Here is a 26,792-nt window from a genome sequence, read left to right on the forward strand (position 1 = left end):
AGCTTTAAGTAAAACTACTTTCAACAGTGCACTGTAATTGAATTGCATTTTCAATCCAATTAGATCTTGACATAAATTAATCTTCTGATAAAAATGAAGCCATGATTTTCTAGTATAATAAAATATAAAAACTAGGATACTAAATGCATGCACATTAAAACTACAGCATTGTTTAATTGAAACTGGTACAGGTACAGCATATCCTTCTCGTCAGGCCATACCTAGCATACCAGCTTGTATGCATGTATCAAAAAGAGGGCAATGGTGAACACCAATATAAAATTAGCATTTCCTTAGCAATAGAAAATGTAAAATTGCATGGCAAGATTAAAGCAGATTAAAGATCACATTTCCTGCTTCTCAGTTTGAGTCTTCAACCTGAATCCGTATACCCTTGCAAACTCCCAGAGTGGAAGTAAAATTGGACAAAGAAATTGGATTAATTTGTTAATCTAAAGAACAAGAGACTAAACCAGATAGATTACATTAATCTTCCTGGAGTTGCATGGTGCTCAGCAGTGAGAAAATACTTCATTTGCAAATGATTCTCAAACTCCTGCTCAGGAAAACAGAAGTTTAGTTTACAAAGCAAACACAGAGGCCATTTCCTTTCCTTACTCCAGCAAACTAAGACATTTTACTAAGTACCAACTTTCTTTCTATCCCTGGCAAATAGGAAAGGCAAGGAAATACCTTTTGAGATTACCTTTATGCACATACACACATTGGAATTTAAGCTTCTGCTACCTGATGGGCTGACCTCCCAGGAGGCTACAGCCAAAAGGGATTCCTTGAAATCAGTTAAATGCACTTTTCAGAGATCTGGCATTTTAAAAGAAATTATATTCTTACTAAAAATCAAAAATGCTATCACACAACTCAAAAATACATGATTTTGATTAAATAAAGGGGGGGAAAAATTAGGAACTACATTTTTCAAACCATACTGAAAATCTATAAATTTTATACTTCTAAGACTAGAAGAAGATAATGAGCTTCCAAAAATTTCTTGATCCTGAACCCTAAGCTGTCAAACCTCTACTGAGTGGTGCTATTTTTGCTCAGTTTAGGATTTGGTATTTCAGATAGTGTTCTAATGGAAGGTTTAATGTCTCGTTTACAACCAGATGGATATAATTACTTCCCCAAAAATGTTATTTTTTGTGCCAAATCTGCTACCTGCTAGCAGAAATCATTCTCATTTCTCCATAGACCCCAACAACAGTGAAAACACTTCCTAGCATGTTTCAGCTTTAATGAAAACAGGGAACTTTGAGAATCAAGTATTGGACATCTAAGCTCTGCAAGTTTGATTTTGTCTGAAGACATCAATCTTAGTAATTTACTCATCTCATTCCCCAGTGTGCTGTATCTGCTTTAGAGAAAAAGCTGGTTTGAATCTGTTGAAATCAGCAAACACAAGTCCCATTAACTTCTTCAGGGCTTGCAGCCTATGCATTTTAAAAAAGGGCCCACAACACTGCCTTGTGCTATGCTGAGCACCCTGTCAGGGCAAGGCCATAACCATGGAAATAACAGGTATCTCTCCCCGAGGTAGTTCTAAGACAAAAACATCAACGTGCTAGAGAAACAATATCATTCAATAGCTGTTCTTCAGGGGATTTTGTGCTGTTCTTTGTCTGAGATCATGACAATGAAGTGTTTAGTTGCATTCATACCAGGCCTGATGGTATCTCCAGCACAGAGTGGTGCATCCTGGATTTTGTTGCAGCTGAAGCAATGGGTGTACACAAGCTCAGAAAAATCAGACAGCTTCTTCACAGCCTAGCAGATTCAAGATCTGCCTGCGAGGTCCCAGGCTTGGGGGAGCATGCTCAACATTTTTTATTGATTGGCATGCCCAATCAAAACAATTTGGAAATTACTGCTCTATAAAAACAGATGCTAGGTATGCCTCGTTGAAGCCATTTACCTTTACTGCAGACCCCAGCTGCTTTACCTGGAGGCCCCTTTGTCCATATTCTCTATGTGCAAACACAAGCCAGTGCTTAACAAAAGCCTAACTATATTTGTTTGTTGACTTCTTCACACACAACTTCAGAATTCCTCTCACTGTGTCATCACTAGAGTTTTTTCAAGTCCATATTTTGATTTCTCTAAGCCTGTTCTCTTGGACTGATGTCAAAATCATTGATCTGTGAAGGAAATGACCCATTCAGCCTAAGAACAGTCGAGTTTGTCCTGAAAGAGGTTCATCTACCTGAGAAAATTTGCTGGTTATGATGCATTGGAAGAACTGATTTTGCATGATACAGTTAGATTTGTTGAAATGCCAGAAAGCTTCAGCTATGGTCAGGTCTACTGACATTTCATGGGCTGCCTTTTGTTTATGCTGTTATGATTGATGTGCATTTGCTGTTTCCCAGAAAGAACAGATACCCTCTTTGGGGGGGGGGGGGGGGGGTGGTTTCTGGCTATAATCTGGTTTGGACACCTGTCATCTGCTCTGTTGGAGGAATTTTCTCTCTGAAGGGCCGAACAAGCAAGGAGAACATGTATGACAACAAGAAATAATTTTTGTCCCTTATTACAATGCAGGAATCATCAAAGATAGGGAAGTCATTGCAGAAAGTTTCCCCAGGACAGATTCAGGCCATGGTCTTGGGCTAGCACGGCCTTTGCTTAGGTCCTGGTGGGGAAAATAGAAAGTATAGCCAGCCAGTCATTTCACTGACCACACTTTCCTCTCTCAAACCAAATCAATAATTACAGATTGATTAAATGCACTTGCAAACTCCCTATTTCAGAATTCAACTTGGGGGATGACAGTACTCTCAGATGGTAAGACCACAAGGTGAAAAACAAAATCAATGGATATGACCTTCCTGGCCTCTATTAAGGACACTGCCTGTTTGCATTCTGCATTTAAAATTTAATTTTGCAATAAGGTTAATTTTTTTATGGCATTTCTTCTGAGACTATAGGAAATTATAAGACTGCTTGGCTTATTCTCCCCTGGGAATCTGAGACTGAGCTGTCAAGTTCTAAATCATTTCTCACAGCCAGCCCTTATTAATCTCCCAGGTCTTTTCACAGCTGGGCATCATATTCTCCATTGATAATTCCATATATTTTCACATCACTGGAAGGATGTGCTTCAAGTGCTTTAAAAACTATGTAAAAATCATTCTTTTCTCATGGAAATCCACTCAGTTACAGCTCTTAGAGTAAGGATCAGTGCCTCCTGCAGTTCTGCAGTGACTGGACCCATATGTTCATAGCTCATCTCTGTGGTTTCACCTTCTCTGCATCAGTAAGTAAATAAAAAAAATAACACACATTTGCACCTCACTGGATATGTATAATTCAGCTGGGGGGAGGATGAGGAATTAGCATCCTCCTATATAATATAAACAAGCAGGTAACACAGTTCTAAAACTGTTAAAATGTAAGTTGATAGAACAGCATCAAAGCAGGGGCTCCACAGATCCATTTCAGGACTCCAAGACTACCCAGCATCCTTCACATACCACCAAGGTCCCTGTCTACCTTCTGCCTGCTCAACACCTCTCCTTGGAAGTCAAAGTACCATAACATAAAAGAGCTTTCCCTGCACCCTCCAATTCTGGCCTTATAAGGCACAGATAATAATGAACCTCAGGAATCAGCTCACCCTGTGACAGCAGCTGGTGAGATGTGGTGTCTATGAAATAGCCATACAACTGCCATATATAGCAATGTTAAAACACAGCTATAGCATAGCAGCACTGCTAGCAAAGTAGAATGACTTCACATGACCTTATATCTGCCCTTGGACCTCTCCTCAGTGAGGAAAAAATTGCCTGAAACACCCATCACATACTTGAGAGGTAGAACTCCTCCTGATTACAATTTCTGTATTTCCTTGACTAGATTTTTCTTTTTGGAGAGGGAAAGTATGAAAAATAAATATTTTTCTCATGTGTTCTCTTAGAGTAGCATGGAACAATAAATAAATGGTAGTATTTACTATTGTTTAGAAAGCTACAGGCTGTCTTCCTTACTGGGTATCAGCTGGCAGCTGCTTTACAAGGTTGCTTGTTTACAAGGATTCTCAAGGGTGCATCCTGCACATCAAACAGCAGGTAACAATCTCTCTGGCCTCTTTTAGGAAGGAGAATATCCAGTTCACTTCCTGTGAAAGAGATCGGTGCCTCTATGCTGTCAGTAAGCTGAAGCTGCAACAAAAGAGGAATTGAACAGACTTACATGGTGCACACAGAACAAAGGAAGCTTCAGTTTTAGGCAGACAAACGCTTCCAGGGAACAACACAACAGACCACTTAGTATGGGCTTATCACAGTGAATGCACCCTTGGAAAGAAGACAAACACTCAAGAGGTATCACAACATTGTCACAAGACAATGCAAATTCCACAGACATCTTCTGACTATCTGAAAATCAGAAAGGGCAAGCAACAGGAGAATGAGTTTTCCATTTCTATTGAACAAGTTATTTCCAAGTAGGAAGATAAAAACAGTCCAGAGCATTATGGATGAGATTTTTATGTTTAGGTAACCATATAATCACAGAATTGTCAGAGTTGGAAGGGACCTCAAGGATCATCCAGTTTCAACCCCCCTGCCATGGGCAGGGACACTTCACACTAGATCAAGTTGCTCAGAGCCAACCCAGCCTTAAAAACCTCCAGGGATGAGGCTTCTACCACCTCCCTGGGCAACCTGTTCCAGTGTCTCACCACCCTCCTGGTGAAGATTTTTTTCCTAACATCCAATCTGAATCTACCCACTTCTAGTTTTGCTCCATTCCCCCTACTGTTATCATTGCCTGACACCTTAAAAAGTCCCTCACCAGCTTTCTTGTAGGGCCCCTTAAGATACTGGAAGGCCACAATAAGGTCTCCTGGGAGCCTTCTCTTCTCCAGACTGAATAGTCCCAACTCTCTCAGTCTTTCTTCACAGGAGAGGAGCTCCAGCCCTCAGATCATCCTCATGACCCTTCTCTGGACATGTTCCAGCACCTCCAGATCCTTCTTGTAATAGGGGCTCCAGAACTGGATGCAGTACCCCAGGTGGGGTCTCACCACAGTGGAGTAGAGGAGGAGAATGACCTCCCTCAACCTACTGGCTATGCTTCTCTTGCTGCGGCCCAAGATCTGGTTGGCTTTCTGGGCTGCGAGTCTATACTGGTGGCTCATGTTGAGCTTTTCATCCACCAGCACCCCCAAGTCCTTTTCTTGCTGCTCTCAAGCCAGTCACTGCGCAGCCTATATCAGTGCTTGGGATTGTCAATTCCATCCCTCCATTGCTGCAGACAGTATTTCTCTTGCTTAGGACAGAAGTAAAACAGATGTGTGGTACAGCTATGCAGAGGTTATTTTCTGTTCCTGTAGCAAGAGCATTAGGTGGGTTTCAAGGCTACATATTCTACTGTCCTCCACATGTGTTTAGTTTATTTTAATAGGGGGTCTGTGGTGACAGGTTGGACTTGATGATCTTTGAGGTATCTTCCAACCTTGGTGATTCTGTGAATTACCATATTCTGAACAATGCTGCCATATAAAAAAACGTGTTAAATAATAGTATTCAACTCTAAAATAGTGCAAAAGTCTCCTCTCTGTTTGGGATTCAATATAATTTCCATTGCCCTGTCTATTGAGGTCACCTCCATGTTATCAGACCCTGCTAATTAAAAGATTAGGAGATCAAGAAAGTCACCCTGAGGAATCAGTTATTACTAGCACTAACAACAGCTGGCAAAACAGTAGAGACATCTGACTAAACGTCCTAACCTTCTTCCCTATACACAGCTTTCAAGTTTATCAGAAACTGCAAGGACTGGACCAAACACTTTGCACTACCATTTTCAGTTCCATTAATTTCCACTCTTCTGGTGAATTTGCTGCTCATGATGTTTCATTGAGAACTTCTTTCCAAATGGCTGGTGTATACAAGCCCATATTTCCAGTAACAACATTCTCACACACTGAAACATTTACTAGCTCACTTCAATCTTCAGAAGCACATATATATGTATGATAAAGACCCCTTCTAGCTAAGTATTGTGTCACTGCTTGGCCACAACATGTTACCCCGTGACACATTTTTCCTTTGCTTTTTCAAGCAGCACTAGCTACTATATGTGTAAACTTAATGACTTCAATATCATGATGGCAATGTTATGGCAATGAGGGGTTTGGAACACAAGCCCTATGAGGAGAGACTGAGAGAGCTGGGGTTGCTTAGCCTGGAGAAGAGGAGACTCAGGGGTGACCTTATCACTCTCTACAACTACCTGAAGGGAGGTTGTAGACAGGCGGATGTTGGTCTCTTCTCCCAGGCAGCCAGTACCAGAACAAGAGGACACAGTCTCAGGCTGCACCAGGGGAGGTTTAGGTTGGATGTTAGGAAGAAGTTCTATACAGAGAGAGTGATTGCCCATTGGAATGGGCTGCCTGGGGAAGTGGTGGAGTCGCCGTCATTGGAGGTTTTCAGGAGGAGACTTGATGGGGTGCTTGGTGCCATGGGTTAGTTGTTTAGGTGGGTTGGATTGGTTGATGGGTTGGACGTGATGATCTTGAAGGTCTCTTCCAACCTGGTCTGGTCTATTCTATTCTATTCTATCTGATCCTCTTGCCATAAAACGCGGGCTTCTGCTTGCTTTAACACTTAGTGTTGAAGACGCCCTAGTCTGCTGATGCTATTGCTCCTTATACTGACCAGTGCTTCCCTTAGCCTTGCAATTGTCTCATTAACGGTATCACAGTAGGGAGCAATAGCCAGAGTTTAGACATGAATTAAGAGCTACAACTCCTAAAGCAAAGTTCAGAGAGTTTACTTGGAACAATGAGTACCCTGTGCATTTATAGGCTGTTTAATCATCCGAGGATTTGAGCCTCATCCTTTTCCTACCCAACTTTCCTCTCTGGATTTCCCAGTCACCTTGCCCAATTCAACAGCCTACTCTGTGATTTTGTGAGCTTATTCCATGCAAAACAATAGTCCCTGTGTTAAAGACTTCTCACAACATTAAACTCTCTTGAAAGTGGTTTGAGAGCCATGGATAATAAGTACTATGAACTGCAAAATACATTAAGTGCTTTGGAATCATTTCCACATGACTTAGTTCATGGCGGGCCTTTCTCAGACACCTACTGTAAACCACTCTTAGTCACAACTTCTCTCTAAACAAATTCCAACATGAAACATTTTGTAATGTTTCATGTTTCCATCACCTTCACCCACAATTACAGAAACATTCTAGCAGTGACACATCTGGCAAAATAAAGCAGTTCTCCCTGCTGGACCATGAGCAATAACTCCTAAAGTTCTCAGCATCTATGAAGAGATTCCTGAAAAACACTTTCCACATTCCTAGTGATGACTACTTTACACCAAGAGTCCTGCCTGAGGCCAGAGTCTGCCAACCTGATATGAGAGGAGTTCCAAGTGCTCCAAATGGAATCACTTAGAGCAAAGCAGAGCTGAGGCTGCACAGCCAGCTTCTAGGAGACCACAAGTAGGGCAGCATCTTAAGCCTCTTGAAACCTATACCATTCTGGGAGATGTGAAATATAGTTTGAAGACCTACACAAAGAAATTCTAACAGCTTTCATACAGTACACACTCTGAACACTAAATCCTGGTTCACTCAAAGAAGTTTAAGGAAACGTCTGAAGGGTCCTAGTTTACAATCCAGTGATGTCCAAGATTAGATAAGCCATTTCTTGGTTATTTAAAGTATGGGCATTATAGTAGGTAGAATTCTACTGCTCATCCAAGACTGGCTGTAGGCTAAGGCCATCTTATAGCTCTGCTCACAGTAATGGGGAGACAATTATAAAGGATGCAGAAAGGATAAAGGAATTATGCAGGCACAACAGAAATGGATGGTGCCTTAGCACAGGGAGTCTACCTTGGAACAGTATAGAATAATAACAGAATAATAAACCAGGTTGGAAGAGAACTTCAAGATCATTGCATCCGACCCATCAACCAATCCAACCCACCTAAACAACTAACCCATGGCACCAAGCACCCCATCAAGTCTCCTCCTGAACACCTCCAATGATGGTGACTCCACCACCTCCCCGGGCAGCCCATTCCAATGGGCAATCACTCTCTCTGTATAGAACTTCTTCCTAACATCCAACCTAAACCTCCCCTGGCGCAGCCTGAGACTGTGTCCTCAGCAGAGCGACAAAATAGTGAGAAGCCCTAAAATGTTTTCTTCTGAGTTTACCAAAGAGACAAGCAGATACTGTCATGGTAATTGAAAAATAATGAACAGTCATTAAGTGAAAGTAGAAAGGCTTGCATCAGGAATTAAAAAAAATAAATAATTAGAGTTCATAAATCCAAAGACAACTAAACCCTGCCCCTCCATTTTGCTACAAACTATCAGAAACATACAGCTTAGCACAATTTATTCTACCACTATCCAGGGCTGATTTTATTGTTCTCAATTTAAAGATCTTTGAAACAACCATATCTAAAGATGGCCAGATTGTTCATCTTCCCCAAAGTAAGAGGACTAGCTGGCAGTTTTCTTGGTAGAAAGACTGGCAGTCTTCCATAATAAAGACTTTATGCCTGGTTCCCCAAATTAATAGCTGCAGCCACTGAACCAAAGTAATTTTGTTCCAGTAAAAACTGTCAAGGTGATAACTCTGGAGACTGAGGTGTCTCATTTATTCACAGAAAATTAAATTATAGGAGGCACTGGGCAGATTCCTCCCAACTATGCCTTTCAGATGTTACTCCAATAAAATCTCTGTTTTGAGATGTCTCTGTTGCAGCGAAGGTGGATTTTTTTCATGGCTGTGGATGAACCTGTCAATGGAAAAGGGCAATTAGTACAAATCCCTGACTGCAGATGTGCAATGGGAACATCTGTCTCAGCAGGAAAGACTGACATCCAAGACACTTTGCAAAAGCTAGTGAACAAGCAACAGATGGCAGCAATTTTCAGCCACCAGTGACTGGCTTGGGCTCCTTTCTGGATAACAAGTGTGAATAGCTCAAACTCCCTCCCTTCCTTCTGCCTCTATATCTAAAGTGGAAAGAACTACGCATTTGGTGACAGTTGTTTTTAAAATTACCTAATAAAAACAGAACTAGTAACAGGACTAGGGGGAATGGAGGAAAACTAGAAGTGGGTAGATTCAGATTGGATGCTAGGAAAAAGTTCTTCACCATGAGGGTGGTGAGGGTTGCCCAGGGAGGTGGTGAAAGCCCCATCCCTGGAAGATTTAAGGCCAGGCTGGATGGGGCTCCGAGAAACCTGGTCTAGTGTGAGATGTCCCTGCCCATGGTAGGAAGGTTGGAACTGGATGAACTTAATTCTTATCATGTTGGGTGGAAGAGCAAGGGTGTTTAGCTGCCCACAGTCTCTGATCCTGCATTTTGTCCAGTGGCCAGAATGATGATGTACACGCTCAGTTAAAAGGCCCAGACTTTTCATTGGGCTTTTTACCACAAGTCTGACAGAGGTACAAAGAAGCCAATAACCAGATGATTCAGTTTTCAGAAGAACTGCAGAAAATTCTTTATGCCTTATATTTGCACCAATAATTAGCACTTCCTATGCTTGAAAACATACAAAAGCACATAAACATGTGAGCAATCCATCTAACTAGTGATATATCCATCTGACTGAAGACCTCTCCCCTCCAAAATCCACAGAGAAAGACAAAGAAAAATTCAGGATTCTTGGCAATCTACTCCTTTTCCAGTAGATGCTAAACAAAACCCTGCTATCTAACAAGGAGAGAGGATGAATTAACATAACCACCTCTCCACACAGCAATTAGCAAATGAAATCAAAACAAAGGAAATGTCCTCCATTAATCTTTCCCTGCCAAAGAGCACCTGACTGCCATATAATCTACAGCAATTAGCCAAATAATGGGAGCGCAAGAGATTTATCTTGAAGCAGGAATTAGGGAGGGCACAATTAATGTATTGTACATCAAGAGTGCAGGAAAAAGCTGGTGATCTTTTAGTGCAGGATTGTTTGAGGAAATTGCAAAGCAGTTGCAACACATACACCCCAATATTCCCCTTTAACTTCACAGAATCACAGAATAGCCAGGGTTGTAAGGGACCTCAAGGATCATCTAGTTCTGACCCCCCACGATGGGCAGGGACACTTCCCACTAGACCAGGTTGCACAGAGTCACACCCAGCCTGGCCTTAAAAACATCCAGGAATGGGGCTTCCTGAATAAGTCTGATTGGCAGTCACTGCATAGGGGAGAATCAATTTCAAGGGTGTACCAAATAGCTTACCAGTATCTTCTGTCACGAGGGGCAATTGGCAGCAGATCTTATTTTCTAGATCTTATATGGTCTTGCTTCGGGCTACAGAACAGCTGTAGGGTTTTTTGTAGGTATTGTATAATGAGATTCTAGGATGCCAAGGAGTTTAGCTGTATAGCCCATTAGAATGGGAAGATCCAGACAAATACTGAGAACTGCCACTATTAATCACTTTATCTCCTCAGCCCTGCACACTTTCAGAGCTGAAACTAGGAAAGCTCCAAAATAGTTTCTCAAAATGATACTGGTTTATGAAATAAACTTGATGAGAAAGTGAAATTTCTTACATTCTTAGGGTTTTCTTTCCTGCTTTTTAGACATTTTGAAATCACAGTGCTCTGTTCTTTTTACCTTTGGTTCTCATCTGTTTTCTTGTCCATTTACTTTGCTATTTCAGTGGGGATGAAAATCAAACCTGCAACACAACTGGGAATTTAAGAATTATAGAATGGCTTAGGCTGGAAGGGATTTTAGATATCATCTACTACACCCTCCCTGCCATGGGCAGGGAAGTCTCTCAACTAGACTTGGCTGCTCAGAGCTTCATCCAACCTGTCCTTGAACACCCACAGGGAGGAGGCATCCACAACCTCCCTGGGCAGCCTATTCCAGTGCCTCACCACCCTTGTACTGAAGAACTTCTTCCTAAGATCCAATCTAAACTTACTTGCTTTCAGCTTAAAACTATTTCCCCTTGTCCTATTGCTAGACACCCTAATGTAAAGTCCCTCTCCAGCTTTCCAGTAGGACCCCTTGAGTAGTACAAAGCTAGAAGAAAATGCATAGCCTCAGATCCTCTTCTACAGGCAGTTAGGATCAGGTAAGAGCTTCAATATGCAAAAGAATGATATCCTGCCATTAGCTGAGTATTTCTTAAATTACATGTGTTTCCTTTTTTCTCTCTTTTGTTTTTCAGTTTCCATTCTCCTGAGTCACATGAAAACTGAATACAAACAGTTTACAGGGACACCACAAAGCTCTTTCTTACATTTGGATCAGAGAGAGAAGAGAAAATTAAGATGAAAAATGAAGTACCTGATGATAAACAATCTTTGTTTTAAGCATCACTATTAGGCAAGACAAGCCTAAAGGTCTGTGGTTATTTTAATACAATTAACAAAAGAGCAATACCCTTAACTAGTACAAAGGCAGGCATTCACACTATGATAAACATAAAGGTTTTCTTTCACCCCATATGCTAGCATAGAAGACACTTAAGGAGATTTTCAAAGATTAAGACCTCTGCCATGAATATCTGTGCCAAAGATGTACTATGTCATAGTAAAGAATGCATAGTTTTATGATATTCTCTGATAATACGACATTAAGTGTGATAGTACATAGAGTAGGAACTGGATTCAACAAAACACCTATTTCAAGGATATTTTCAACACTACTGAAAATGAGACTTTAATCAAGTGGAATAGGCAGAGTGCAGAAGCTGCATACTACTAAAATCAACGTTGAAGAGGTGTGCAAATACCTTCTTGTCATCAACTTAAATATCAACTTATTAGGCAAGCCAACAGAGAATTTGCTCTGGGCAACTGGTCTCATAGGTGTTGCTGCTATTGTGGCATTTAGATATCCAGCTCAAGAGGAATTCTGAGGGTTCTGCAATGAGATGTATTTTGAAACTATCAGATTTAGCCATAGATGAGAACTTTACAGAAAGCCTGGTAATAGATTTAGCCTTTCTGTGCTCAGAATACATCCATTGCCACACCACAGATTTCATCAAATGCTATACCACTGTGTTGTGTCAGTGCTCCCAGCCCATGTCTCATGTCTTCTCATGCAGCAAATATAACAAACACAGAAATTTAGACAGGAAACTTGCAAGGGATTCTTGGAAAACCCTAGATGGACTCATATTTCTAAACCTATAATCTTGCAGTAGGCTTGTTTCAACAGACCAGAGAACTCAGTTTCAATACCCAAAGTCTGTCCACTATTCCCAGTCTACCACACTTCTGTTTGGAAGAAATAATATACCTTTCTGCCAAAGAATACTACTTGTAAGCAAGGAAAATCTTAATGTTCATCTAGAGGAGTTACTGAAATTGTGCACAAGGTTAGGAGCAATTTGAGAGACTATGCTCAGTAACAATATTTTGTGTTGTGGGTTTTTTTCTCCAACTGCTCCTTAGTTTTCTTCTCCTTCCAGTTCTCCTTCCTTTCTCTCCCACTGCCTCCCCCTCATCCCCTCCAGAAAATCTGAAAACCTTTAGTTATCCTGTCCTTTAGGCTTCACAAGGAGGACATGTTCACTCCTGGAATATACTGTATAGAACTCCTCTATGTGCTTACCTTACTCAGAAGTTGGGATGTAAGATGGCAAAAGTGAAGAAAGTAAAAAAACTAGCTCCAGGAAGGTGGCTACAGATATACATCAACACGAAGCTTCACTTTTCTTGATGTTCTCACACATTTAATTCTTCTCATTTCCCTGGATTTTCATTTGCTGACCCATCAGGGTCACTTTGACTTGGTTGTGGCAATCTGAGGTGGTTTGCCACAAAAGCAGTTGAGCTGTTTCTCCAGCTCATGTAACACTGTCTTTACATTGCTCCCATGGGCCTCTGCTTTTTGTAGCTGTTAATTACTGTGCTTAAGCAGTATTTTTCAAAGAAATGAAAGAACAAAACAGAGGGCACCATTTGTAGTCTCCTCTTTCCAACATTCGGCAGTCATTCATCAGGCATGATAAATAACAAATCTGGAACTGTTTGGTATTTGCCAAGAGCGTTCTTGCTATCTCAAAGAGCGTTCTTGCTATCTCACATTGGAGTTCTAGTTCTAAACATGCATGAGAAGACAACAGCAGCTATCCCTGAGTGATGCCTTCCAAGGAATCCGTACCACCACCGCCAAAGGATTGCACCTAATCATTCAATTTTTATTCAGACATTTCCATACAGTCTGTCTCCCATTACAGTCAATAAACTCCCATGACACAGAGATCAAGATGACATGCAAACACAGCCCAGCACAAGCTACAGCTGCGTCTCCACCTAGCCACTTAGAGAAGTCTTTCTTATAGCATTTGTTTCAAGGAAAGCAAAGGAGAACAGAATGATATTCAGCCAGTTTACTTGCCCCACTGCCTTGTAAAATGGAAATGGAGGGCAGCCTCTCAGAGATGAGGTAGTTAGGCTAGTTAGTGGCTGCATGTCTAGTCTATCTAGCTGTTAGTGAACTGGTTGCAGAAAAGTTACTGTTTGTCATCAAGTTTTAGACACTAGAGTATTAAGAGACTTCTCCCTTGATGCATTTCTAATCAATATTTTTAATGCTTAATCACCTATGCAAGCCAGTGTTTAACTTCCCATATAGCTGGCTGAATCTTTTTCAATGTGAGGGCTCTCATTGTTGTCCAAATAGAAGAATGAATTCCAAATCTTCCTTGTTCACTGCACACAAACAACAAACATGGTGGAACACAGCAGCTCATGGCCTAGCAGAATTCAGTCTGGTCTGGGCTGAACAAAGCTACAGCCAGACAGGGCATTCTTGATCAGCACTACTCTGCTCTTAAGCACGGACACTGCTATACTTTAACAGCAAAAAACCAAAGAGCAGTTTAAAAGAAAGTTATATGTCAAGATTTTCTTCATAACAGACAGATTTGGAAAGAACAAAGTTGTCATTATAGCGATTGTTGAGATTCTCCTTTGTGAAGCTGTGTCCAATCTAATAATGCATTGGGGGGGGGATATTTTTCCATTGAGTCCATGGACAGATGGATGACATATCAGAGAGGCAGAGGCATAAGTGTATAAACTTCAGACAAATACAGAGAAACTGCCTGGAAAAACATAACTGAGAGTAAGTCAGCATGGCTTGGTACGGGGAGCTGAACTTGCAGCTTTGAGGAGGCTGACTTTAAGGCGACCTTCAGTGGAGCTCCTTAGCAGTGTAAGCTGGGCAATCGCTGGTAAATCTTTATTAATTTTAATTGGCGGCACCCATTTATAAGAACCATTAAAAAGGATAAATTGAGCCCATCCGGCGTAATGTCTTTTGTTAATTAGTTTGTCAGCACTGTTTTAATATCCCCTAATGACTTCATATTTCAGGCCTGACATTAAAGGAGACGCTGTGAGAAAGGAAATGGTCTTATCACCGTGTACATTTTTTTCTTTTTTTGAACAAAAAGTGTCCTTCCAGGCCTGACCAAGGTTAGGTGCCATTTAACTCAGACAGACAGGTACCACAAGACTTGGAAGGGCCCTTTCACCCTATCCAGACTTCACCTTGCTACTGACCAGCATGCTCTGCTGAGATTTTTCTCTTTTTACAGACCTACCCAACAGCAGGATAAATTCAGTCATCAGTCATGAAATTCCCACTCTCCATAGCTCATCATGGACTTGACTCCAGTCTCAGAGCACAATCATGTGGGACCATGTTAGGTGGTGGAGTCACCATCCCTGGAGGTGTTTAAGAGGGGATTGGACGTGGCACTTGGTGCCATGGTCTAGTCATGAGGTCTGTGGTGACAGGTTGGACTCGATCTTTGAGGTCTCTTCCAACCCTAGTGATAAATATGGGAGAAACCAGATACACAACTGGAGCAATGACTCCCTTAAGTAAAGGCAAGTTAAACCCCACAAAGCTGAAGGTCTTTTGACTCATAAGGACATGTTCAGCACTGGTATACTAATCCATCTTGGAGACCACAAACTTACAGACGAAAAGCTGGTAGAATAAGAACAGCATCAAAGAATACTCTGGATATAAACTTGATTTGTAACTGAAAATGAAGAAGGTATCATGGTTGGCATGGAACAAAGGGGAGCAAGCAAATCTGTGATTTTGGTGTCAACAGTTCTCTCCTTCCTCCCTTGTTCTCATGTTGCATTTCTTGGAATAGCATGCTCAAACTACGAGCCTGGAATTGCCGTAAGGCTGGAAAAGCATAGGGCTTTTTCTGCTTTTAGTAAGTACATTATTTTAGACCTTCATGTCTCAGATAGGTTATGAAGATTTTATAATAGGTAATAAAGGCAACTTAACACAAACATTTAACCTTTTCTCCTGAATATGTATGCACTTCATAAGTTTTATTCAAGGAAGAGGTGTATAATGTAAGGGCAAAGAGAAGGTTCAACTGTAGCCATCTTTGCCCTAGAGCTTCCTTCATAGGGTTAAACTGTTTTACTTAGATATCACTGTCTCCCTCCTCACAGTTCTGCTACACATTAAATGTTGTTCAGCTGGAATTATTTACCCAGGGAACTATTCCATCACTCTGAGGTTTGCACCAAGTTTTATCCCTGGTCAGTTTCCTACAGTGGTTTGATCAATTAGGTGGGAGACTTTGTCTTGAGAGCTGGATTCTCTTTTGTTTTTTCATTGAAGACTAAAATAGGTGAGCAATATGAGGAAAGCAACATCCTCCACCAGTTAATATCACAATTGATGTTTTGGTGTCTAGTGTAAGATTAATTCACCCAAGGGTGAAGCGAATAACTGAGAAATAGCTAATAAGAAAATAAGCTTTTCTTCTGTATTGCACAGCCTTGCAAGTTACTAATCATTTCATTAATGTAAGATGTTTGCATTTATGTTGGAAAAATAAATATTTAGCTAACCAAATAGCTGCTGCTTTTTCTTTTCCTGAAATTTTAGGGTAACCCTTAAATGACTCTTTATAAGCATCATATTGAAAATCATAGAGAGTTCCTCTTTGTTAGATCACCTTTCAGCAAAACACAAACAAGTAATAACTGTAAAGACTGAATCAGTTACTGGGTTCATTACTGAACAAAATCCTTGCCTCAAAGTCAATGGAAATCTTGGTATAAAGGTCTAAAGAACTAACCAGTTTTACTTTTTTCCATTAAAATTTAGGGCTAATGATTTTACCACAGATTTATTTTTTTTAATGGATACACAGTCACAGCACTTGAATATTAAAAGCTGCTCTATGATCTCCCAAAAGCCATCCTACTGTCATTGCAAGCTTGTGCCATGTTTCATGCAGACTTAATATTTTCAGGGGACTGCTAAATCTGTGCCCTATGTGAAGCACACAGTAAAAGCATGCCTAGGGTGAAACGGATATTCCCTGCAGGCTGAACACCTCTTTGACTGAATTGCCTTTGCAGCTAATAAAAGTCTTGAGTTTTTCCTCTAACCAGCCTGTCTCTTGAGCACTGGTGTGCTCTACAGAATTCAGCCTTTTATAATCAAAGGTCTGCATAACACTGCCAGCACAGTTGGCACTTAGTCTCCATTTTGCAGCTCTGACAAATGCAAATTTACATAATGGTCTTTCATGTCTATAAAACGTCATTATTCATGATGAGCATATTTCCAGTCTTCACAACAGAAGAAAAAAATTGTATTTCGATTGTCCCTCTATTTTTCCAGCTTTTGAATTAAAAACAAAACAAACCAAAACCCAACACCAAACATTATGCCTTAATTAGTTTCACTATTCACAGAATCACAGAAAGGTAGGATTGTAAGGGACTCCATCTAATCCAACCTCCACGCTAAAGCTGGTATGCCTAGATCGAGTTACACAGGGATGCATCCAGGGTGGTTTGAAAGTCTCCAGAGAAGGAGACACAAAAACCTCTCTGGGCAGACTGTTTCAGGGCTCTGTCACCCTCAAAATAAAGAAGTTTCTCCTTAAGTTCATGTGAAACTTCCTGTGTCCTAGATTGTGCCCATTGCCCCTTGTCCTGTCACTTGACGCTACTGAAATGAGGCTGGCCCCATCCTCATGACCTCCACCCTGTAGATATTTACATGAATTGATAAGAACCCCTCTGAGTCTCTACAAGCTAAACAGCCTCAGGTTTTTCAGCCTCTTCTCATAAGAGAGATGCTCCATTCTCCTAATCATCCTGTTGTCTTTTGTTGGGCTGTCTCCAGTAGTCCCTATCCCTATTGAACTGAGGAGCCCAGAACTAGACACAGTACTCCAGAAGCAGCCTCACTAGGGCAGAGTAGAGGGGGAGGAGAAGCTCCCTAGACCTGCTGGTCACACTCAGAAGAGCGTGCACCCAAGGACACCACTGCCTTTTGTGCCACAAGAGGACACTGCTGGCGGCTCATGGTTAACTTGGTGCTCATGAGGAAGGTCAACCCCTAACCTGCACTGGTGCATGGGGTTATTCCTCTCCGGGTGCAGGACTGTGTACTTGCCCAACTCTCTCACCTGCCCACGTCTCACTGAATGGCAGCACAGTCTTCTGGTGTGTCAGCCACTGCTCCCAGTTCTGTATGATCAGCAAACTTGCTGAGAGTGTGTTCTGTTCCTTCATCCAGATCACTGATGAGCATGTAGAACAAGACTGGATCTAGTACTTATTCTTGGGGAACACCACTAGCTACAGGTCTCCAACTAGATGCTGCACTACTGATTACAACCCTCTGAGCTATGTCATTCAGTGAGTTCTTAACCCACCTCACTGTCCACTCATCTAACCCACACATCCAAAACCTACCTATGAGGATGTTATGGCAGGCAGGGTCGAAAGCCCTGCTGAAGCTTCCTATCAGTTTCTTAATATGCGTTAACTCAATGACAGTTGAAACTCCTCTGGGAACTGAGAAAGAAGGAAACTAATATTCCTGTTTCCAGTCACATGTAAGATACAGAGAAAAAAAGAATGATATCTACTAGTGCCAAAATGTGGCAAACTTAGACCTAGGTCTTCCAGTCCATTCCCATATACATTCCAACACTATTTCTCCTTTCAAACAAAATTTTGCATCCTCCAGGATGCAAAGTGGATACAGTTTAGGTATCCATTAATCAAATTTCCAAATAATAATAAAATGACTGTATTCTAATATTTTTTTATTAAAGCAAACCCCATGGCTAACATATTTCAAGTAGTTTAACAAACTTGTAATTTTAGTAAATTATATTTTTTTGCCAAAATTCAGCTTGCCAAATCCAAAAAACTCCCACATCTCTCAGCACCTCAGAATGTGGTACCCACTAAAATAACCTGACTAGTCTAAATAAGCCTATTCAATTAATTTTATGAAGAGAATATGAAGAGCATATGAAAAGAACTACAGGCAGGCCCCAAGCATGCCATACAGACCCTGTATGTACCAGCAGAAGTTCCCTGACTGGTCCTCCAGACTGGTTCTGGACTCATTACCTGCTAAAAGTCATTGAAAAACTTACACAGATTTATCTATATGCTTGGATTATTCAGTGCACCTGTTGAAACTTTCTTTCCCTGAGAGAGCATCAAGTTTGAGGCAGACAGAGATCACAGCCCACATTTACAAGAACACTTTGTTTTTCTTAATAAAGCTGTTATTAACAACAAAAAAATTAAGTAGTTAATTTGAATAGCAGGTACCTACACAGAGTGCATCCACTTCACAGCTCACTCACAAGCATGTCAACACTAACTTGAAGTTACTAGATTGGAGTAATAGCTGCAAGGCCAAATCCAGCCATTTCACTAGAAGCAGGGGATTGTACTGATACAAGGGCTTCCAGGCAGCTGTTCAGAAAGCACTTCAGGAGTTCCTTTGTTTCACCTGCTGTGTGTATATACCTGTATATATACCTGTCTGCAGATAGCAGCCACCACTGACTCAGATGTGGCAAGTCAAGCATCTCACTGTTGATCCTGGTATTTGTTGACAGCCATCAATAAATCTGGCTGACTAGCATACTAATATACCCATGCTTGTGGATTTAACATTACTAACCCCTGGAGTTTATCAGGTTTTGGGAGACTTTCAGACACTACCTCTCAGCACACTCTTTACCTCTCTGATTTGCTGTCTTCTGGTGTCTGTTTCTTGCCCTACATCCATAAATACCAGAAGCAGCCATTCACACTCACACAGAAAGAGCATTTACAACACACACAGGAGATCTGATGCTTCTGGGGGAAAGCAGAACTATTAGGCAGTACCATATGAACTGTAGTGTTACATGCAGTAGCTCAAGGACACAAGGGGTGCCACCAGACCTGTGAAAATCAGAGTGCAAGCTACAAATTGAATTGTTGACTGTGAAACAAATTAAATTGTTGAGTGTAAATATTTATTTGGGAATTAATTAAAAAAAAAGTTAAAGCAAAGGCTAAGTCAATCAAGTGCTTTTTCTTTTTAAATTTTGCATACTATTTAAATAATTTATTAAAAGCAAGTACAAAATCAGGCATTTAAAAAAGATTCCACAAAACCAACTCTGAAAATAATATGAATTTTTGAACTATTGTGATCACTTATCAGAGGTCATCAGAATCAGCTTTGCAGCTGCTAGATCAGCAGTGAAAAAAAGCAATTGCCTGATTTTCCCCCAGGGGAAAAAAAAACACAGAAGGAAATAGAATAAATCATGTGAATTTCTGTAAAGTTGCAACTGACATTATTTGTGACTGTCATATGCTCATAAATTCCACTATTATTTAGCCAGCAACTTCTTGGTTTGCATTGTGCTGAGCATTCAGCCTCAAAGGAGAATGTGGTGTTCGCTTGCACTCAGTCACAGCTACCAAACCACCTTACAAAAACTGCCCAATATTCTCACCCTCAATTTGCAGAGAAGAAAACTGAAACACAAAAATAAGTTGTTTGATCTTGCTGGCAGATTCAGGATAAAGCTGCTTATATTTTTGTCATGGAAAAATACTGATTTTTTTCCTTTCCCCCTTCACATGGAGAACTAGAAAGTTGAGGCTGCCTATTTATTAGTTCTCCTTTGACAGGAAAACTATTAACCCTTCACAAATTCCATTATTTGCAGTATTCCACTCACTCTATTTTTCTCCCAAACCAGTTCCTGGTGATAGAAATCCTCAGTACTATTCTCTCCAATGAAACATCCCCTTTATGGCTTCAGAGCTGTACTTACAGTCTCCCAATTCTCTCTTAGTCCACTGATTTCCATAAGGAAAATAGTCACAACCGTAAGAAAAAAAACATTTCCAAAGTTTGGGTTTTATAATGAAGTCCCATATGAATTGTCTAGCTCATAGTTCTAAACATGTTTTGGCAATGTCCAGTGCATGTAGGAGACTCAAAGAGATGGTAAAAGCGACACAGCCTTGGATTGCCTTGAAGTTGTATCTATCCAGAGATGACCCATGAGGTGCTCAGTTCCAAGCACTCCATAAGCCATAGACCAAACAGGGCAGGACTACATCATTTAGAGAACCAAAACCTGAGCTGTGCCTTGAAATCCAACAAAAAATATGCTCTTTACTCTCAATTCAAACCACTGTTCAATTGTACAAGAAAATAAAATAAAGATAAGCTGGAGAGTTTCAGTGCCAGTTTCAGCCAACAATCTTGTGGATCCAAACATTCAGAAGATCACCACAGTGATCCTCACTACCCTTCACCATAGTGAACCTCACCCATGGATGGAATAAAGAGAAGGGCAAACTCCATTACATTGCCATGGATAAACATTCCAGACAGCATAATCCACTCAGGCACAGTCTTGCCCACAGTCACGTAAATCAGGGGATAAAAACCCCTAAGAACTGGATTAGGAGTTGCCTTTGCACTGCTACATCTTGCCTGCATGGAGAGCTTTCCCTCTTGGTCAGGACACCAGACACCATCACTTTTGTGGAATTGAGAGTCATTACCTGGAAGGGTAAGTGAATATTTAGCATGCTGTAAGTTTGTGTCCTCAGATGATTATCTAACACAGAGATAATGTTGGGTTTGATGCTTTTGAGGTTGTTGTACAATATTCTTGGTTTTAATTTGTAATCATGCATTCTTCCATCCTATCTGTGAAAACCTGTAGTAGTGGTGTATTAGATCTGTGAGTGAAGTTCAAATTAATCTTTTGCTTGAGCCTTGCAGTTAAACCTCTGAGTGAAGCTCATATAAATCATTTGCTTAGACCTCACAGTCTATTCTCTTTTCATCACGAGCTCATAAAGGACCCAAAACTTATGGAAGTCAATTAATAGGAGTCCCATGGCCCCTTTTCACAGGACTACATCAAATTTTTTCCACAGAACAGAAACTAAGCAAAGGCTGACAGAGGAAGGGATTGAGAGTAGCTGAGCAGGACTCAAGGGTTCTGGTGGATGAAAAACTGGACATAAGCCAGCAATGCGCACTTGCAGCCTAGAAAGCCAATTGCATCCTGGGCTGCATTAAAAGAAGCATGACCAACAGGTCAAGAGGCCAGGCTCGATGTGGCTCTGAGCAACCTGATCTAGTGTGAGGTGTCCCTGCCCATGGCAGGGGGGTTGGAACTATATGATGCTTGAGGTCCTTTCCAAACCTAACAATTCTATGATTCTCCTGCTCTTCTCTGCTCTGCTGAGACCCCACCTGGAGTCCTCAGCCCAAGAAACACATGAACCCGTTGAAGTACGCCAAGAGGAGGACCACGAAAATGCTCAGAAGAGTGGAACACTTCACCTATTAGGAAAAGCTGAGAGTAGAGTCATTCAGCCTGGAGAACAGAAGGTTCCGAGGGGATCATACTGTGAGCTTTCAGTATTTAAAGAGAGCCTACAAGAAAGATGGGGACAAACATTTTAGTAGAACCTGTAGTGACAGGACAAGGGGTAATATTTTTAAACTGAAAGAAGGTAGATTCAGAGTAGATATACAGAAAACATACAATGTGGGTGGTGAAACACTGGAATAGGTTGACCAGAGAGGTAATAGATGCCCCACCCCTGAAAATATTCAAGGTCAGATTAGATGGGGCTCTGAGCAACATGATCTAGTTAAAGACGTACCTGCTCACTGCAAGAGATGTTGGCTTAGATGACCTTTACAGGTCCCTTCCAACCCAAACTATTGCATGAATCTATACTGCAAGTGTTCTCTGTAGTTTGAGACCCTTCTAATGATGCAAGATTGTTAAGGGCTTTGAAGAAGTGAGAATCAGTCTTTGCTTCTCACTTCTGTGGCTTTTTGTGGGTTTCATGCATCTGGTGCATACCTGGAATCACAGCTTTTGGCTCCATATTGTCCAAAGGATTTCATATGTGATTCAGGCACACAAGAATCACGCCATGTAGTAACTGGAGGACAACCAGACCTGCTTTAAAAGCACACTACTGCTCGGAAACAAAGCAGATTAAAGTAGATGCTGTTAATGTTGTTTAAGGCCACTGTCTCGATCTTTACAATAGTTTGCAGATCAAGTCTCAGCTAGAATGAAGACTGAATATCCACCTTTGAAGCATTTTGAAGCTGTAACCCCCTAGGACAAGCCAGTTCACAAATATCAGGGGCAAAGAACTTGTGAGAGTTCACAGTGTTGTTCCTAGGACATTTGCCTGGAAAACAGGCTTTAAGAGATCAAGTGACTGCTGCATGACCTTCCAAGAAATGTTGCTTTCCCTTTGAAATGCCTTGTCTACCACAGGAATCTCATTCACAATACTGGCAATTATCTATTCTTTAAAAAACCAAGTTTTCCCAGAAGGAAAGTTACAAAATAAAACCAAATCAAACAAAAAAACACAATCAGAACCACCGAGGAATTATTACCCTATTAGCTCTGTGTTACATGGACACCAGTGAAGTTTTAATATTATCTATGCAACATGGAAGGTTCTCAAGTAGCAATGTATGTCCTGTACGTGAAAAATTGCTGAAAGCAAGGGATGCTTCCTTTTTCAATTAAATAAAACATTTCCTTGTGTCACTTTATAAAGCCAAACCCTAGAAAGACTGTATTTAAAATCTGCATAAATGTGACGCTTCATGGAATTGGAAATATTGTATATTTATTTTATTGCTACAAAATTGTTATTTTTATGCTAATATACCTGTAAAAATGTACTACTTTTTCTGTGTGACTAAGAAATTAAGACTTTATTGCTGAAAGCCCAGGGACTGAAAGAGTCTCAAAATTTCTACAATGCACAAGGATTCACCACCAAGCAACATAACTGTGTTACAGGGAAAACAAAGCTGAATGAATACTGTAAGTGCAGAGCTTCTGGCGGGTGGATAAGACAGCAGAAGGAGCAGTTGCCCTAAGTCAGCTTTTTCCTCACATCATGAGCATTGCTGTAGCTGCAAATTATTCTGAGTCTGTAGAGCACTGTAGTAGTTTTTGTTAAACAAAACATGATAGCTGGAAGAAAAGCCTTCAAAAACAGAAATCTTTTCCAAGCACAGCCAAGTACATACTGAGAACATGAACTCTCCATTTACTTAGATAAGCATTGGTAAAGCATCCGAGAGAGAAAACAGCTTGTACCTGTGAAGGAAGAACGTTGTGTGTTTCTGTTAAGGAAGAAGAGAGCAAGAAATCATGGTGTGCAATGCTGAGAGTTTATGGGAAGGAAGATTGTGATTCACTACAAAAACAGTATCTTTGCTGAGTCCACAATTTCAGATCCTAAGATTGTCTATAGAAAATGCCTTGATAATAAGAGACTGGGTGAACCAAACGTTTATGCATTTGTTCTTTGCTAGCTGTCTGGGAGAGTTTATTCTGGTATGCAGTCATTTCTTAGTTGACCTATCAAGTTTCCAGGACACCACTTGGTGCAAAGGATGAACGAGGTTACATTCTTGGCAGTGAAACTGCAGCAGCTGGGACATAGAAGATCAGCTCTGGGGAGTATTATTTTTGAGACAGAAAAACATTCCAATACAGAAAAGGTGCTGCAGAACTTAGAATTTGCAAGAGAAAATACACCACATGCCTTACACAATTAGGGTCACTACAACACAAAACTGTCGTAGCTCACATTATTCCCACATAACATTAGCAATAAAATGAAAGAAGGTGGACATATTATTTTATTCCAGAATCTGAAACCAACACTTGTTCTCATTCCTATTTTATAATTTTTACTTCTCTAAAACAAACAAACCAAACCACCAAAAATAATTTTCTGTTTGCAGTCATCTTCCTATATTACCAATATAATAAGATTAAATATTTCAGCTTTTTCTTCACTATCCAGTCAAATCAGCTACAGGACTTAAAACTGAGAAAACTGTCTTTGTTCAACATTGGTCCCAAGAAGAGCTATTTTGGTCATCTATGAAATAAATAATTCCTTAGCTTCTGTCTAAAACCCATATCTGGATTATTCTCAATAAACCAAGAAAACTCAATCTATAATAAGTTGTCAAGAACAGTAACATACAAGAAACAGCTTTATCATAACCACTCCCCTGAAGGTAACCTCCACCATTTTCAGAGGCCACTGAGATGACAGATGCTGCCTGTGTCACCTTCCTTTAAAGACCTACTGCAACCCAAAGGACCAGAAACTCCACATGCAACTTGTGAGGATCTAGCCTTAGTAACAGCTGGTTTCAGGCCAAGAAAAAGCTAGACATCCATAGGGATGGCTGTCAATTGGCCAGTCTCCATCCACAAACACAGAAAGCTGCTGCAACTCAACCCACAAATGTTCTTGGAATCTGCTTGCTACAGCTTTAAAAAAGGTCAAATAGAAGGTCCTCAAAAAAATAGTTACACTGTGATAGCTCTGGCTACTTTAATTGGGCAGCTAACGCTGCCTTTTGACAGACAGCTGGGAAATGCAGCTAGTGAGAGATTGATTTGTATCCACATATAAGCACTTGTGTTTCATGCAAGCACATTAATTCTACAACAAGAATTTAGTGGATGGAGCAGCTGCTTTACGAGGAGAGATTTCCCTCTGCACTTTGGAGACACGCAGGCTGAGTGGGATACAGCTAAGGATTATAAAATCATGAAGGCAGTGGAGAAAATGAGAGCATGACTATTACTCACCAAATCTTGCAATACTAGAAGTATGGGCACTCATTCAAACTACGTGCAAGATAGGTTTAAAATGACAAAAGCAATAACTTTCCTTTACAAACACAGCAAGCAGTGAATTTCTGCTCACATATGACTGAGGAGACCAATATGGTATTGCCTGCTGTTACTGTCCAAGGAAGAAATACCAGCCTAGGTGGGCCATAGATTTGACCCAGTACAGTATTTCTTAAGCTTTTATGCATGAAACCATGGCTGGAGAAACGTGATTGACACTATAGGCCTAAGAGGCCTGATGCATTGCAGGAAAAGAAGCTGTTGTGGCTTCACCTGTAATCTCTGTGATACCACACACCACACCAAAACTGTATGCAGAATTTAAAATGCAACAGGCATACATTCTGAAGAAGTTCTGCCACCTGTTAGAGCATTGAAGCTAAATTCAGAGTGGTTTCTGTCTTATCCCCGTAGCTGTAACTCCTGTAGTTTTGGAAAAATCGCTGTTCTCCCCTACATGCAGCTCCTGTCCATAACACTCCCTGTTCCAGAGGAGCTCAACGACATCACTAGGCTATGTCCCTGTTCCAGTATAAGCTTCTCCACAAAACTTGCACCAAATGAGCTCACCTTATAGCTTCATAAAGCATCTAACAAGCCTGTACCTTTCATACAATATGAGAGCAGAGATTTTTAAAAGAAAAATCTGTCATTTGCTACCATTCAAAACCAGACTGACTTCCTCTGAGCACAACAGATATCACCTGTTTCCTTCCTTTTCCTTTCAGGCCCCACAGCTGTGATGCATATGTCACTAATGCACACAGCACATGTACCAAACCCCCCTTTATATTTCTATCTCCATTTCTGCACCTCTGAAGAACTGAAACGAAACAAAGTTGGCCAGAGTCCTCACTTCTTCCCTATTTCCTTCTTTACCTTGCCCAGGGAGGTGGTGGAGTCCCCGTCCCTGGAGGTGTTCAGGAGGGGATTGGACGTGGCACTTGGTGCCATGGTCTGGTCATGAGGTCTGTGGTGACAGGTTGGACTCGATGATCCTCGAGGTCTCTTCCAACCTTGGTGATACTGTGATACTGAGTCATCTGGACATATCCAAGCCCAATCAAAGACTCATATGACCAAACAGATTGACACAGCTACTTCTCATTTCTTTTCCCAAGACTTTCCACAGCAACATATGTATTTATATACCATAAATCCCAACAGCCTTCTGGAGCACAGAGTTTGCCATATTGCTTTAATTACTGGTTCAACTAGTCTAAACTTGACCATTCATACTATTGGGGAAAGGCAGAAGGATTTCTGAATATACTTATGACTTCCTAGGAATTCAGAGAAGAGAGAGGTTGATCTAATTTCAGTGGAGCTCACTCCTTTCTCAAATCTGAGGAAATGTCTCTTTGAATCCTCTCTGAAGCCTGCCAGACCAATGGGAAGGCACATTTTTCATTACTCAGATCTAAAAAAATAGAACCATACAGTAGCTCCTTTCTTGGCCTTTCAAATTTAACCTGAAAACATACTGTTGTATAACACAAGAAGCTAAGCACCGCCCTGAAGCGAGAGAAATTTTCCCTAGCTCCTGCTTCAATGGGAACTAAACAGCTGAAATTTTTATTCGATAGAAAGATCAGTTACACTGGTCTGTACTGGTAGCCTAGCAAATGAGTCCTTGGAATGACAAGAGGAAAGAACCTATTAAAACCACCCAATTCCTCCATCAGGCATCATACCAGTGTAATCCATTCTGTACCCTTAGACAGAATCCATTCAACAAAATTGCCTGAGCTAGCAGAGGCC

The sequence above is a fragment of the Melanerpes formicivorus genome, unplaced genomic scaffold, assembly GCF_026170545.1.
Source record: "Melanerpes formicivorus ecotype bairdi unplaced genomic scaffold, bMelFor1.0.p_v2 SCAF_90, whole genome shotgun sequence".
Classification (NCBI taxonomy): domain Eukaryota; kingdom Metazoa; phylum Chordata; class Aves; order Piciformes; family Picidae; genus Melanerpes; species Melanerpes formicivorus.